Raw genomic sequence first — 13467 nt, forward strand, 5'->3', positions numbered from 1 at the left:
TCGACGAACCAGCTCTCCTCGAGCTGCGATCAGATCAATGGTGATCTGGTCAAACAGTGCCTCCAGTGCACTTACATAGCGCACTAAGTGCAACAATGCGGGATCTGTCTCGTGATCTCCGTTGGCAACTTGGGGTGGTCTACCATGCCCTTCACGCCTGGGGGTAGTAGTAGAACGAGCGACAGTTAACTCTGGGCCACAACTGCCGAAGTTGAACTATAGCCTCTCGAGAAGCTAGCTGGATGGCTTGTGGCTCGAAGGAAGTTGTTCTTCCGGTGAACCTGTAGGGGCGTTCTGGCGACAGACCCCTACCGTAGATGTGCATAGTGGCCGAAAATTGACGGCTTTCACCGCCCATGGGTCCTTGGTACACAACATATTCTGGGGGCTCTTCTAACGCATAGGCACGATGGGTGAGGTTTGCGAGTATGGTCACAAAACCTCCAAGGTTGGTTGCTATGGTCTCTGTGCACTATGGGGCCAGGCATGGTGGCTAGGTTGGGAAAGAGGTTGAGCTGGGATGGGGCTAGCGTGCCCTTTTTATAGAAAAAGGGGATGGAGTCTTCCTTCGCACGCTTGTGAAGGAGACATCTTTGGTGCTGGTCACTAGCGCGTGATCGACAGGCTAGGTTGATAGGTTGGGCACCGACTGCCAAAAGTGTCGGGGTCACTGTGTGGCTATCTTGCACGAGAAGCTTGGTTGGGGTTTGGTTAAGGTCTGGTGGGTTGGTTTGCCTAAGTTTTTCGACCTGGCTAAGATAGGATTGGCCAATGGTCAGCCTGGCTCTGATACCAAGTTTGTGGCGACCGATTCTCCGGGTATTAATTCCCAGAAAATGGCCCTTGTGCTCATCAGCCCCAGGATTACTGTTAGCTGAAGAGGCACCAACTTGATACAGAAATTCCAAGCAAAACACAAAATATGTAGTACAAGACCATTCTGGTCTGTGAGTACAACAAATGGTTTCTTGCGGTTGACGGTGGAAGCGGGTTATGAATCATCAGTGTCCATTTCCCACGGGAACAACTGACCAGGTTAACTCCTATCTTCGCGAGGCTGCTATCACCATTGTGTGGGTTCTGGGGCTGTCATCACGGTCGCTCCTCTCCGTGCAAGAAATCTGGCCAAGACAATAGCCAAGGACAAGCCAGTGAGTACTTTGAATGTACTCGCAAACATTATGAACACGGGTTCTGTGATTGAGAGATGTTTTTAATGAGAGGGCATATAAGTCCAATATGTTTTTGAAGGACCCACTTGGGAAAAACTCCTTAATATTAAAAGAAAAGTTTTGAAATCAACAGAGATATTCTTGCAGGCAAAATTTTTAAACTCTTGGCAAAATTTTAATAACTAAAACCTAGTTAAAATTTTGGGGTGTTACACCATGACATGACACCATGCCAAGTTTCATGATTTCCAGGCGAGTTTAGGATTTACAAGAATTTAAAATCCATGTTTCTCGATGTTTTCGGCCGAGTCACGACGCCCAGATGGTTGAATTTCATTCTCATTATTTGCATGGGACCTAGAAATTCAGCCAAGGACACACATGTGTTTTTTCAACCAACTTTGGTGCAGCGGAGCATGTACTTGCAGTTCAAATTTGGATTATGCACATTAAATGTCCAGAAACTCAATTAATGTATAAAAAGGCCAAACGAACCCGGAATAATTCCGAAATTTAACAGGGCACTCATATAGTTCTATGTTGCCTTTGTAAAGAAAATCAAGGGGAGGCAGCGTATATCGTTTCGCACACAAAGGTGAAACGTTCCCTCTCAGAACCACGAGGCTTGTTGAGAGAATCTCCGGTTTTGCAAGAAGCTTATACCAAAGCTTGTCCCAATTCAGCCAAAAAGTATACATATGAAAACAGGGTTTAGATTATCCCGAACATCTTGCTACCTAGACCAATGTACTATGATTTGAATTCAACATAAAATGGATACAAATATTTGAATTGGAGATCGTATGGTACATCTAGCTCATAGTGAAATATGATTACTGCTATATGCATGTTTTTTGTTATCAAGATAATATTTAAATGATTGTATAACTTGACAACAATCGTATTTAAATAAGGAAAATTGATTCAAATTTGGTCCATATGGTAGACGGCAATATATGTTCATAGGGTGGAGTAAAATGTTCATATATGATGGAAGATCAAAATGTACGACTACATCAATTATAAACCGCAAGGTCACATAACGATATATTCGAATTCAACATAACGTGGATTCAAAAATTGAAATTCGAGATCCTAGCATTTGTAATCATATAAAAAGGGACATTACTCTTACTTTTGGTGGGAATTAATTTGTTTTTTGTTGTTGTTGAGGGAAGTGCGAATCGATTTGGTACTGGATAGGGTAATCTTGTTCGTCCGATTTATTTTACATTTTTCTTGTAGTTTTTTCAGTGGCATTTATTGCAATATAGTAAAGGGGGACATGACTCTCTTGTGTCTTGTATGAATTGTTTTTTTGTACATGTTAAGTTTGTTCTACCGAACAAGGAATCTGCACTTTGTTATCCCGAAATTGTCAAGCTCGAGTATCTTTTGTCTCACCTTCTTTGAAACTCCCGCCTCTTCAACCCGCGCCGTGCCTTGTTTATCCCATAATTTCGACGCCCGCGAAAAATCCCTCCTCATCCGAAATGTCGGCTCAACGTCGCGATGTCAAAACCGGTGGGGGTACGCTGGTAAATTACCCTACATTTCGGACAAGCGCGTCCCTAAGCCATGGCTCCCCCTACCTTCCCGTTTGTTCCGCCCATTCGTACACCGAGGCCACCAAAACCCGTGAAACCCCATGCTCCTCCGTCGGCCACCCGACCGCCGCCCAGCCGGAGACTCTTCCCCGATGACGTCGTCCACCGCAACATCTCGCCGTCCCTCATCCACCGCACTAGATGAGGATCCGTCATCGATCTCGTCGTCCCGCCAGATCAGCCGCCCTGTCCTCCACCTCCAAGGAGCTGCCCTGATGTTGGCCTCATCTATCGTGCCACCTCCATCCCCACAGCACCGTCTTGACCTGCCCCACCGAAACCGCATCACCCTCACCAATTCGTCCGATGAAGCGAAGGCCAACTCGGCGCCACCAAGGAGGTTCTGCACTCACCGCTGCATTTTATCTTTTATTTGATCTCATGGGGCTGCCAGTGCTTGATACCGAGGAGCCATGGCGGGTCTCCATCGATAGCGCCATCACCGGCCACTTCATCCATGACGTATCTCCCCCATGTTGTTGCTTCCTCGGCGGCGACTTCCACACCGGCATTAGCTATAGCTTCTCCGGCTCCCGCTCGCGCAGCTGCTGCTGTTGCTCCGGCTCTCGCTCGTGCTAAGGCTTTATTCTTGTTGTCGGTCGCGCGACTGCACTGCTCTTGCTTTCATTCGTGCTGCTGCTCTGCTCTACTATTGCCGTCGGTCGCGCTGCTGCTCCGCTCTTGCTCTCGTTCGTGCGGTTGCTCTACTCTTTCTCTCGCTCACGCTGCTACTACTGATGCACGACCTCCGGCAGCTACAGGAGTTGCTGCTTTAGCACTCGCTCACGGTGCTACTGCACGACTTGCTCTCTGCTAGCGCGTTCCCTGCTCGAGCGTCTGCAGATTTAGATCATTGCTTCTCTGCTACTAGTGCTTGAACGCCCTAAACATCTATTGCAATGCTCTACTACTAGTTCAATTAGTTTTGACAGTAAAATTCAGTTTTGACAGTAAAGTTTAGTTTCTTCAGTTAAGTTCAGAGTGAATAGTTCACAACATCTGTCGCAGCGGTCATGGCACGGATGATGCGTTTTACATCTAGCACTTTTTGGTGATGTATTTTAGATCATCTATTGCAGATGATATTAGAGTCCGACTTTAGATTAACGTTTTCTGTCTTGTCTTGCTTCAGCCTCGCTGCCATACACCTCACTAGAGCTGCTTCCATGACGGAACTATCCATCTCAGGAGAGCAGTACCCTCGGCGCCGGTTTCAGAGGCCTTAGATCTTCTTCCCTGCCTCCGACAGTCAAACCACCATCACCATCCTCCATGTCCAACCCAATGATGTTCAGGTCCACAAGGCTATGCCCAAGAGGTTGTACACTTGTCGCATCACTTTGTTACTCTACATTCATGTCAATCCCTCAGGGATCCTTTGCTATGGAACTACTATGGTACTACTATTCGTGCATTTGGTTAGAAGGAGTGGAGCAAAGCAAAACTGGAGCATTTTTTTCCTTTGGGGTCTCTTTCAAAGAAAAAATGTAGGAATTTTAATATCCACTTGGACGTCCTTTTCAAATTAATATGCATGAAGAATAGAACTAATTGCATTACTGGCATAATAAGATTCTTACTTTTTTCATTTTCACGTGGTTTGACTTTAATTTGACCATGTTTCTCCATTCCTGTGTTCTCCAATTCATGTGAACCAAACACCCAGGTTGACAGAAATCCACACTAAGGATTTAGAGATTTTCAAAAGAAAAGGCGGGAAGAGAGCTAAAAAGTAAATGAAAAATAATGGAGGGAAGGAGATGAACAGGGAGTTCGGTGCTAGGCGTAGAATCTTCGGAGTCTGGACGTGTTCCATGGGTTCGGCTCAAGGCGATTATCGGATGCATCACGCAGTAGGTACACTCCTTCGGTGAGAACTTTGTCAATGATGAAGGGACCCTCCCACTAGGGCTTGACTTTATCCTTTTTCTTGTCCGGTAGACGTAGAACGAGTTCGCCAATATTATAAGTCCTGGCCCGTACTTCTCTACTTTGATACCTGCGAGCCTGTTGTTGATAGAATGCGGAACGGGCTTTTGCGACGTCGTGCTCCTCTTCTAGGGCATCTAAATTGTCCTGCCGATCGAGCTCGGCCTCTCTCTCTTCGTACATGCGCACTCGAGGTGAGTCATGAATAATATCGCAGCGCAGCACAACCTCTGTGTCGTACACCATGAAGAAGGGTGTGTATTGGGTAGTGCGATTTGGCGTGGTCCGTAGCCCCCAGAGTATGGAGTCAAGCTCCTCAACCCAGTGCATGTTTGATTCTTTTAAGGATTGCACTAGTCTAGGTTTAATGCCGCTCATAATAAGACTGTTGGCTCGTTCGACTTGACCGTTTATTTGCGGGTGATAGACGGAGGCGTAGTCGACCTTGATGCCCATGTTGCCGCACCAAGTTTTCACCTCACCGGCTGTGAAATTGGACCCGTTATCGGTGATGATGCGATGGGGGACACCATAACGGTGCACAACAACCGATATGAAGTCTATCACGGGTCCAGATTCGGCCATTTTAACTGGTTTGGCTTCTATCCATTTGGTGAATTTATCTACCATGACCAACAAGTATTTTTTCTTATGGCTTCCTCCTTTAAGAGGTCCAACTTTCGGAGTATTGGGCCACGGGTAGGCTAACCCGAGTCCCAGGACCTTTCAAGACATCGGGGCAGGCCGCGCCCCTCAAGACGAGTCCCAGGAGCGACTCCAAGACAAGCCGAGTCCCAGACGGCGACTCCGAGATAAGCCGACTCCGAGCTGGCAACCTCCATAGAGGCCGACTATGGAGAGTCGGCCCATGACTCCTCCCTCATCTCGAAGTACGATGTGGGGTACGGTCACGGCGTGGCCGTTCCCCCCCTGCTTACGAAGGGCCGGCATGGCTACAGTGAGCCGTATCGCTGGAAGATCTCCGCGAGGCGCGGCACTGTTGCCATGCCTGCCCTGACCTCAGCCACAGTGCACCACACACTGTGCCCACGACGCCGGCCTGTACGGCCTGATGAATGCGGGGCCGCCTGTCAGTGGGTGGGCCGAAGGCGGCCTGGGCGCCCCGAAGACGGACATGTGGGAGTCGGCCTCCTTGGAGTCGGCCGTCTCCTCCCCAGGGCCCCACAAGCCATTAACCAGATAGGATGGGGAGTGGCGACAGTGATCGCCCGATAGATGGCGGCACTGTTGTCACGACCCAATGACAGAGCTTGCGTCATCAGGAGTGCCGCTACAGTATCAAGCCTGTCCACGGGACCCGCCAGTCGGCGGGCCCCAGAAGCCGGCGGGGAAGACGGCGGCCTGAGAGACAAACGGCTGGGACCCGCGCCCAGCCGGATTACTATTGTACCCCCGGGGGGTAGGCCTATATAAACCCCCCGGGGCACCCATGCAAAGGGTTCGGACCTAGATAGAGATAGACCAGATAGCACAGGGAGGAGAGAGCTAGCCTTGCCTTCTCCTACCTCCCAAACAGCTCCAGGAGCACCATTGTAGTCACTTTGCCTTAGTGATCATGCGGAGACCCCGCAGAGCAGCAGTAGGGGTGTTATCTCCTAGGAGAGCCCTAAAGCTGGGTAAGTTCCGCCGGCGTGCATGTCTTCGCCTCATCCCGCTTCCAGGCACCGGCGACGTTCTACTCGCTCCCACCATGATAAGCCATCGTTTGGCATATGTCATATCCAACCCCCGACATTTGGCGCCCACCATGGGGCGAGGTGCACCGTCGTCCGGAGATCTGCTCTGGATGGGAACCCTGTTCTTCCCCGGTGAGCACAGCCAGCCCGGCACGCCGGATGGCGTCTGTGCCGACGCGCTGCACGGCGCTGAGATTGCCTATGCGGCCAGCTGCCTCGCCGATCTTATCGGCAAGGTTCGCCTCTCCGATGAGCCTGCATCCGATGCAGGCACGAGTGTCCCCGAGAGCCTACTCGCTGGCCTCCTCGACCAACTCCACGTCGCCCGTGCGCCTGCCGCGGACCTGGAGTCCATAGGATCCACCGACCCGATGCTGGTCGACTCTGACACCGCGTCGCTCGATTCGTTCCCCACCAACGTGGTGGTCTACGACGAGCCGCTCTCTTACGCGGGGAGTGGCGGAAGCACCGTCACTGAGGTCCTCGTCCTCGACCATGGCGAGCGCTCCTGCAAAGGAGCGCACGACCCGCTTGACGCGGCCCTGCGAGGCCTTGCAGCGCCGATTCCGGAAGACGCCCATGCCGAGACGCTGGAGGCGCTCTGCCTTTAGCTCGTCGAGGGCGCGAAGAAGCTGGCAAGCATGAGGCGCTTGTCAGAAGCTTACCAACGCGAGATGGATCGCGCTGTAGGCGGCTCGCCGGCTCCAACCGGGCCTAGCCGCCTAGGCGCAGTCCGACAACGCAGCGCGGCAATCGCCAACCTCTTCGAGGCTGACCGCCCTGTGTATGCCACGCCCGCAGAGAATATCCGTGCCGCCCAGGCGGCGGCAGGCGAACTCGACAACTTCGAAGGCGAAGAGCGCCGCGTAATGACGGAGCGAGTTTAGCAGCTTCTCGACGCGGCTGCCGCGCAGAATGATGTCGGCTGCCGCACCAAGGCGCCGCAGCGCCAAAATGACGACCCACCGCCTCACCGAGACCAAGGTGCAATGTCTCGGACGCCGACTAGTGGGGTCCGTGGGAAGAAGGACAAGGAGCTGGCTGTGAGCCACAGTCGGACTCACATCACCATCGAGCGCGACCAAGACGGCCGCCCCAAAGCGGTGGAACGACGGGACGACTACCTGCCTCCCCCTCCTCGCAGAGAAAGGCGAGTCTCCCCGCCGCCCGTGGAACATCCGACTCTCGGCGACCGCCTTGGCCGCCGAGAGGGAGTCAGAGGGAACGACGCCCTCCACCGGATCGACCGCCTCCACCGATCCCTGGCGCTGGAAGAAAAAGACGAGTTGGGTCCCCCCTGCTTTGGACCCCACATCCGAGATGAGCCCTTCCCCAAAGGGTTCACGCTCCCCCGAGACACGCCCAAATATACCGGCACCGTGAAGCCGGAAGATTGGCTGATCGACTACTCCACCGCCGTCAACATAGCGAACGGCAACAAGCGTGTTGCCGTAAGATATGTCCCGCTCATGCTCCAGGGCTCGGCCCAGACGTGGTTGAACAGTCTGAAGCCTCGCAGCATCAACAGCTGGGTCGACTTCACCGAGGCTTTCGTCCGCAACTTCACCAGCACGTACAAGCGACCTCCCAAGCCACGCCAACTCTCCTTGTGCGTGCAAGGCCCTGACGAGTCTACTCGCGACTACCTCACGCGTTAGGCTGAACTCCGGAACTCCTGCGAGGGCCTGCATGAGGTGCAGGCCATCGAGTACTTTACCGCTGGGTGCAGAGAAGGCACCCTCCTCAAGCACAAGCTCCTCTGCGATGAGCCGGAGACCCTCGATCAGCTGCTGATCACAGCGGACAAGTACGCCACGGCCGACTCCTCCATGAAGGCGGATATTCGGGTCAGCACAACTGGCAAAGTCACCCCTTAGGCTCCAAGAACTCTGGCTGGAGACACCAGTCGGCGGCAACAGCAGAACGACCAGAAGCGCAAACCCCGCAGCCGACTTCCAACAGTCGGCAAGTGGCAACAGCAGAAGACCAGCAGTTGGAGGGACCGCCTTCAGCGAAGCGAAAGAAGGGTGGGAAGTCCAACTGGCTGCCGGATTTCTCCTACGAGCAGACTCTAGACGGTCCCTACAAGTTCCACAGCGGCGCGAAGCCGTCAAACCACACCACCAGGAAATGCCACTGGCTGACAAGAATCGCCAAGGGGGACGGCCTCCTCCCTCTCCCTCCCGCTGGGCCGCCTCCTCCACAGCCGCCCCAACAGCCGGCTGTTAGGCCAGTTGGCGCGATACAAGACGAGTTCCCGGATGAGCACGGAGCCTATGTGGTGTTCACTAGTGTAGTGGATGACCGACGCAGCAGGCGCCAACAGCAGCCAGAAGTGAATGCGGTTGCGACGAGTACTCCAGAGTTCATGCATTGGTCCGAAAAGCCTATCAGTTGGAGCAGACCTGATCACCCAGAGGTGATGCCGAATCCAGGCTCCTACGCCTTGGTCTTAGGCGCCACACTCGCCACTGATAGGCGGGCTGCTCGCTTCTCGCGAGTACTGATAGACGGAGGCAGCAGTATCAACATCCTGTACAAGGATACAATGGAGAAATTAGGAATCAAGCGAAGACAGCTTCAGAGCAGCCGGACTGTGTTCCACAGAATCGTCCCTAGCCTTTCCTGCTCAACAAACAGCAAGATCCTGATAGATGTCCTCTTCGGAGACAAGGATCATTTCCGCCGAGAGCCAATTTGGTTTGAGGTGGTGGACCTCGAAAGCCCATATCATGCATTGCTTGGCCGACCCGCCTTGGCCAAGTTCATGGCGGTCCCCCACTACGCCTACCTCAAGATGAAGATGCCGAGTTCCAAGGGAATCCTAACCGTGTCCGGCGACTACAGGAGGTCGTCCACTTGCGCGGCCGAAAGCAGTCGGCTGGCCGAGTCCTTGGTGATCGCGGCTAAGAAACGGCTTCTTGATCGAGTCATGGCGATGGCCGGCAAGCAGCCCGAGTTATCGCCCGACCCCAAGGAGTCGGAAGCAGAAGGATCATTCAAGCCGGCCAAAGAAACAAAGAAGATACCGTTGGACCCGGAGCACCCGGAGAGGTACGCTGCCATGGGCACAGGCCTTGACAGCAAATAGGAAGGCGAGCTCGTCGATTTCCTCCGTGAGAATCGCGACATCATTGCATGGTACCCCAAGGACATGCCTGGTGTCCCGATGGAATTAGCCGAGCACAAATTACACGTCCGATCTGATATGAAGCCCATCAGGCAGCCCTTGCGCTGCCTGTCAGAAGAAAAAAGAAGAGTTGTTGGAGAAGAAATAGCCCGGCTCCTGGCAGCCGGCTTCATCATGGAAGTGTTTTTTCCATAGTGGCTGGCAAACCCAGTACTGGTGCTGAAGAAGAACAAGCAGTGGCGGATGTGCATTGATTACACCAGCCTCAACAAAGCTTGCCCCAAGGACCCATTTGCTCTGCCGAGAATCGATCAGGTGATAGACTCCATAGCCGGATGCGAGCTGTTGAGTTTCCTAGACTCATATTCAGGATATCACCAGATCAAGCTGAACCCGGCTGACAGACTGAAGACCGCCTTCATCATGCCGTTTGGAGCCTTCTACTACCTGACCATGACGTTCGGCTTAAGAAACGCCGGCGCCACCTTTTAGCGCTGCATGCAGAAGTGCCTCCTGAAGCAACTCGACAGAAATGCCCACGTCTATGTGGATGATGTAGTGGTGAAGACGGAGAAGCGTGGAACCTTGCTGGAGGACCTCAAGGAAACATTTGAGAATCTGCGCCGATTCCAGATCAAGCTCAACCCAGAGAAGTGCGTTTTTGGAGTACCAGCCGGCCAGCTCCTCGGCTTCCTGGTCTCCGAACGCGGCATAGAGTGCAATCCTGTGAAGATCAAGGCCATCGAGAGGATGGAAGCACCCAGACGACTGTTAGATGTGCAGAAGTTCACCGGCTATTTGGCATCCATCAGCCGATTCATCAGTCAGCTGGGCAAGAAGGCTCTCCCCTTGTATCAGCTCATGAAGAAGACGACCTTCTTTGAGTGGACTCCCAAGGCGGATGAGGCTTTTCTCCAACTAAAGAAGATGTTGACTACTCCCCCTGTGCTGGCGGCTCTGACTCCCAAAGAGCCCATGCTCCTATACATTGCCCCCACCAGCCGAGTAGTCAGCACAGTCATTCTAGACGAGCGCAAGGAGGAAGGCAAGGCGCTGCCTGCCCAGAGACCGGTATATTACCTACGTGAGGTACTGTCGGCCTCCAAGCAGAACTACCCCCATTACCAGAAGATGTGCTACGGCGTGCATTTTGCCGCCAAGAAATTGAAGCCTTACTTCCAGGAGCATCCAATCACTGTGGTCTGCACAGCTCCACTGGCCGAGATCATCAGAAGCCGAGATGCTTCTGGCCGAGTGGCCAAATGGGCCATCGACCTAGCCCCCTACACCGTCTACTACGAGCCCCGCACCGCCATCAAGTCGCAAGCACTGGCCGACTTCCTCGTCGAATGGGCCGAGACCCAGTATCTGCCGCCAGCGCCCGACTCCACCCATTGGCGGATGCACTTCGACGACTCCAAGATGCGCACCGGCTTGGGAGCCGGCGTCGTCCTCACTTCCCCCAAGGGAGACAAGCTCAGATATGCGCTGCAGATCCACTTCGTCGCCTCCAACAATGTGGCCGAGTACGAGGCGCTCATCCATGGGCTCCGGCTTGCCAAAGAACTCGGCATTCGCCGGATCATGTGTTATGGCGACTCTGACTTGGTGGTCCAGCAATCATCTGGCGATTGGGACGCCAAGGACGCAAATATGGCGAGCTATCATTTCCTCGTCCAGCAACTCAGCGGATACTTCGAGGGGTGCGAGTTCCTCCACGTGCCAAGGAACGACAACGACCAAGCAGACGCCTTGGCACGAATTGGCTCCACCCGCCAGGCAATACCATCTGGTGTCGCCCTCCGGCACCTCCTCAAGCCTTCTATCAAGCCGTCACCAGAATCTGATTCAATCTTTGTGTCGACTCCGCCTGAGGAAGACGGATCCGACTCCAAGAAACACACAGTCGAAGCCGGCCCTGGCACTTCAGAACCCGGCCCGGGGACTGCAGTGGCAAGATCAAAGACTTCAGAACCCGGCCCGGGGACTGCAGTGGCAAGATCAAAAACTCCAGAGCTCGGCCCGGGGACTGCTCCAGTCGGCCCCGGGACTTTGTCAAATCAGCAAGCAACTACGAACTCCAACCCGCCGCCTCCCAGCCCGGCCGCCCTTGTCCAAGTCGCACTAGTGGCAGTTGAAGAAATAGCAGCACCTTCATGGGCCCAGCCCATCCTCAGGTTCTTAGTAAACAGAGAGCTGCCAACCGATGAAATCTCGGCTCGACAAGTGCAACACCGAGCAGCAGCCTACACCATAGTCAACAGAGAGCTGGTCAGGCGCAGCGTTACCGGCGTCTTCCAACGCTGCGTCGAGGCAGAACAAGGCCAAGCAATCCTTAGAGACATCCATGAAGGCGAGTGCGGTCACCACGCGGCCTCCAGGGCACTCGTCACCAAAGCCTTCCTGCACGGTTTCTTCTGGCCAACCGCCTTGGAAGAGGCCAAAGAGTTAGTCCAAAAGTGCAAGGGGTGCCAGATTTTCCATTCCAAGCCACTTCAGCCAGCTTCCGCACTCAAGACTATCCCCATCGCCTGGCCCTTTGCAGTCTGGGGCCTGGACATGGTGGGACCATTCAAGACAGCACATGGTGGCTTGACTCACCTACTTGTCACAGTGGACAAGTTCACCAAGTGGGTGGAGGTGAAACCCATCAAGAAGTTGAATGGTCCGACTGCAGTGACCTTCATCGCTGACATCACAACTCGGTACTGGATCCCACACAGCATCATCACCGACAATGGCACGAATTTTGCCAAAGGCGCCTTGGCCCGTTTCTACGCGACACAGGGCATCCGACTGGACTTAGAGTCCGTTGCCCATCCGCAGTCAAACGGCCAGGTGGAGCGAGCGAACGGCCTCATCTTATCCGGCATCAAGCCTCGACTCGTCGTACCGCTAGAGCGATCTGCCGGCTGTTGGCTTGAGGAGCTGACAGCCGTCCTCTGGAGTCTGCGCATGACTCCAAACAAGTCAACCGGCTTCACACCCTTTTTCCTCGTCTACCGTGCCGAAGCCGTCATCCCAACGGACATAGAGTTCGACTCCCTGCGAGTCACCATGTACACCAAGGAAGAAGCAGAAGAAGCACGTCAAGACGGCGTCGATCTGCTGGAAGACGGCCGGCTGTTGGCACTCAGCCCATCCAGCATCTACCAGCAGAGTCTGCGTCGATACTACAACAGGAAGGTCAGGCCAAGATCTTTCCAAGAAGGCGACCTTGTGCTCCGGCTGATCCAGCGAACAGCCAGCCAGCACAAGCTGTCGGCACCTTGGGAAGGCCCCTTTATCATCAGCAAGGTGCTAGGGAACGACTCCTATCTGATCGACGCTCAGAAGCCCCGAGCACGCAAGAGGGACGATTTCGGAAAAGAGATAGAGCGCCCGTGGAATGCAAATCTTCTTCGAAGATTTTACAGTTGATGCAGTATGTATCGCACTACCCCTTTGTATTAAAGTACTAAGACTTTGGGCCCCCCGAGACGAGCTCGAGGACTGCCCTTTTTGTTATCTATACGATAAGAATTATGCCTTCGAGTGCATTACTTTCATTACAAGCCGCTTGGCACCGGGCCAGACTAGTCGGCCCGGGGACTCGCCGCCTTGTGCTATGAGGAGCTTCCCGCAGTCAGACAAGTAGTGCGCGGTGCCCAATCTGGCTCCTGGCAAAGCCGCAGCTCGCAGAGCGACTGTGAGGCAGGCAGGAGTGAGGAAGAACGGGCGCCCACACGAAAAATGGCCAAGGACCTAATGCACGAACATAGCGTAAGACGGCCTCCAGCATTTTTGAAGCAGAAAGCCGACTCATGAGTAGTCGGCTCGCCGTATTTATTAACCTCTATCAAGGACGGCCGACTCTTGGGAAGTCGGCCTGTCGCTTTCTATCCGACTTGCTAAAGAAACTCTAAACGGCCAAGTACTTGCCTTCCCGAAGT

This window comes from Triticum dicoccoides, chromosome 3B, assembly GCF_002162155.2.
Source record: "Triticum dicoccoides isolate Atlit2015 ecotype Zavitan chromosome 3B, WEW_v2.0, whole genome shotgun sequence".
Taxonomy (NCBI): Eukaryota; Viridiplantae; Streptophyta; class Magnoliopsida; order Poales; family Poaceae; genus Triticum; species Triticum dicoccoides.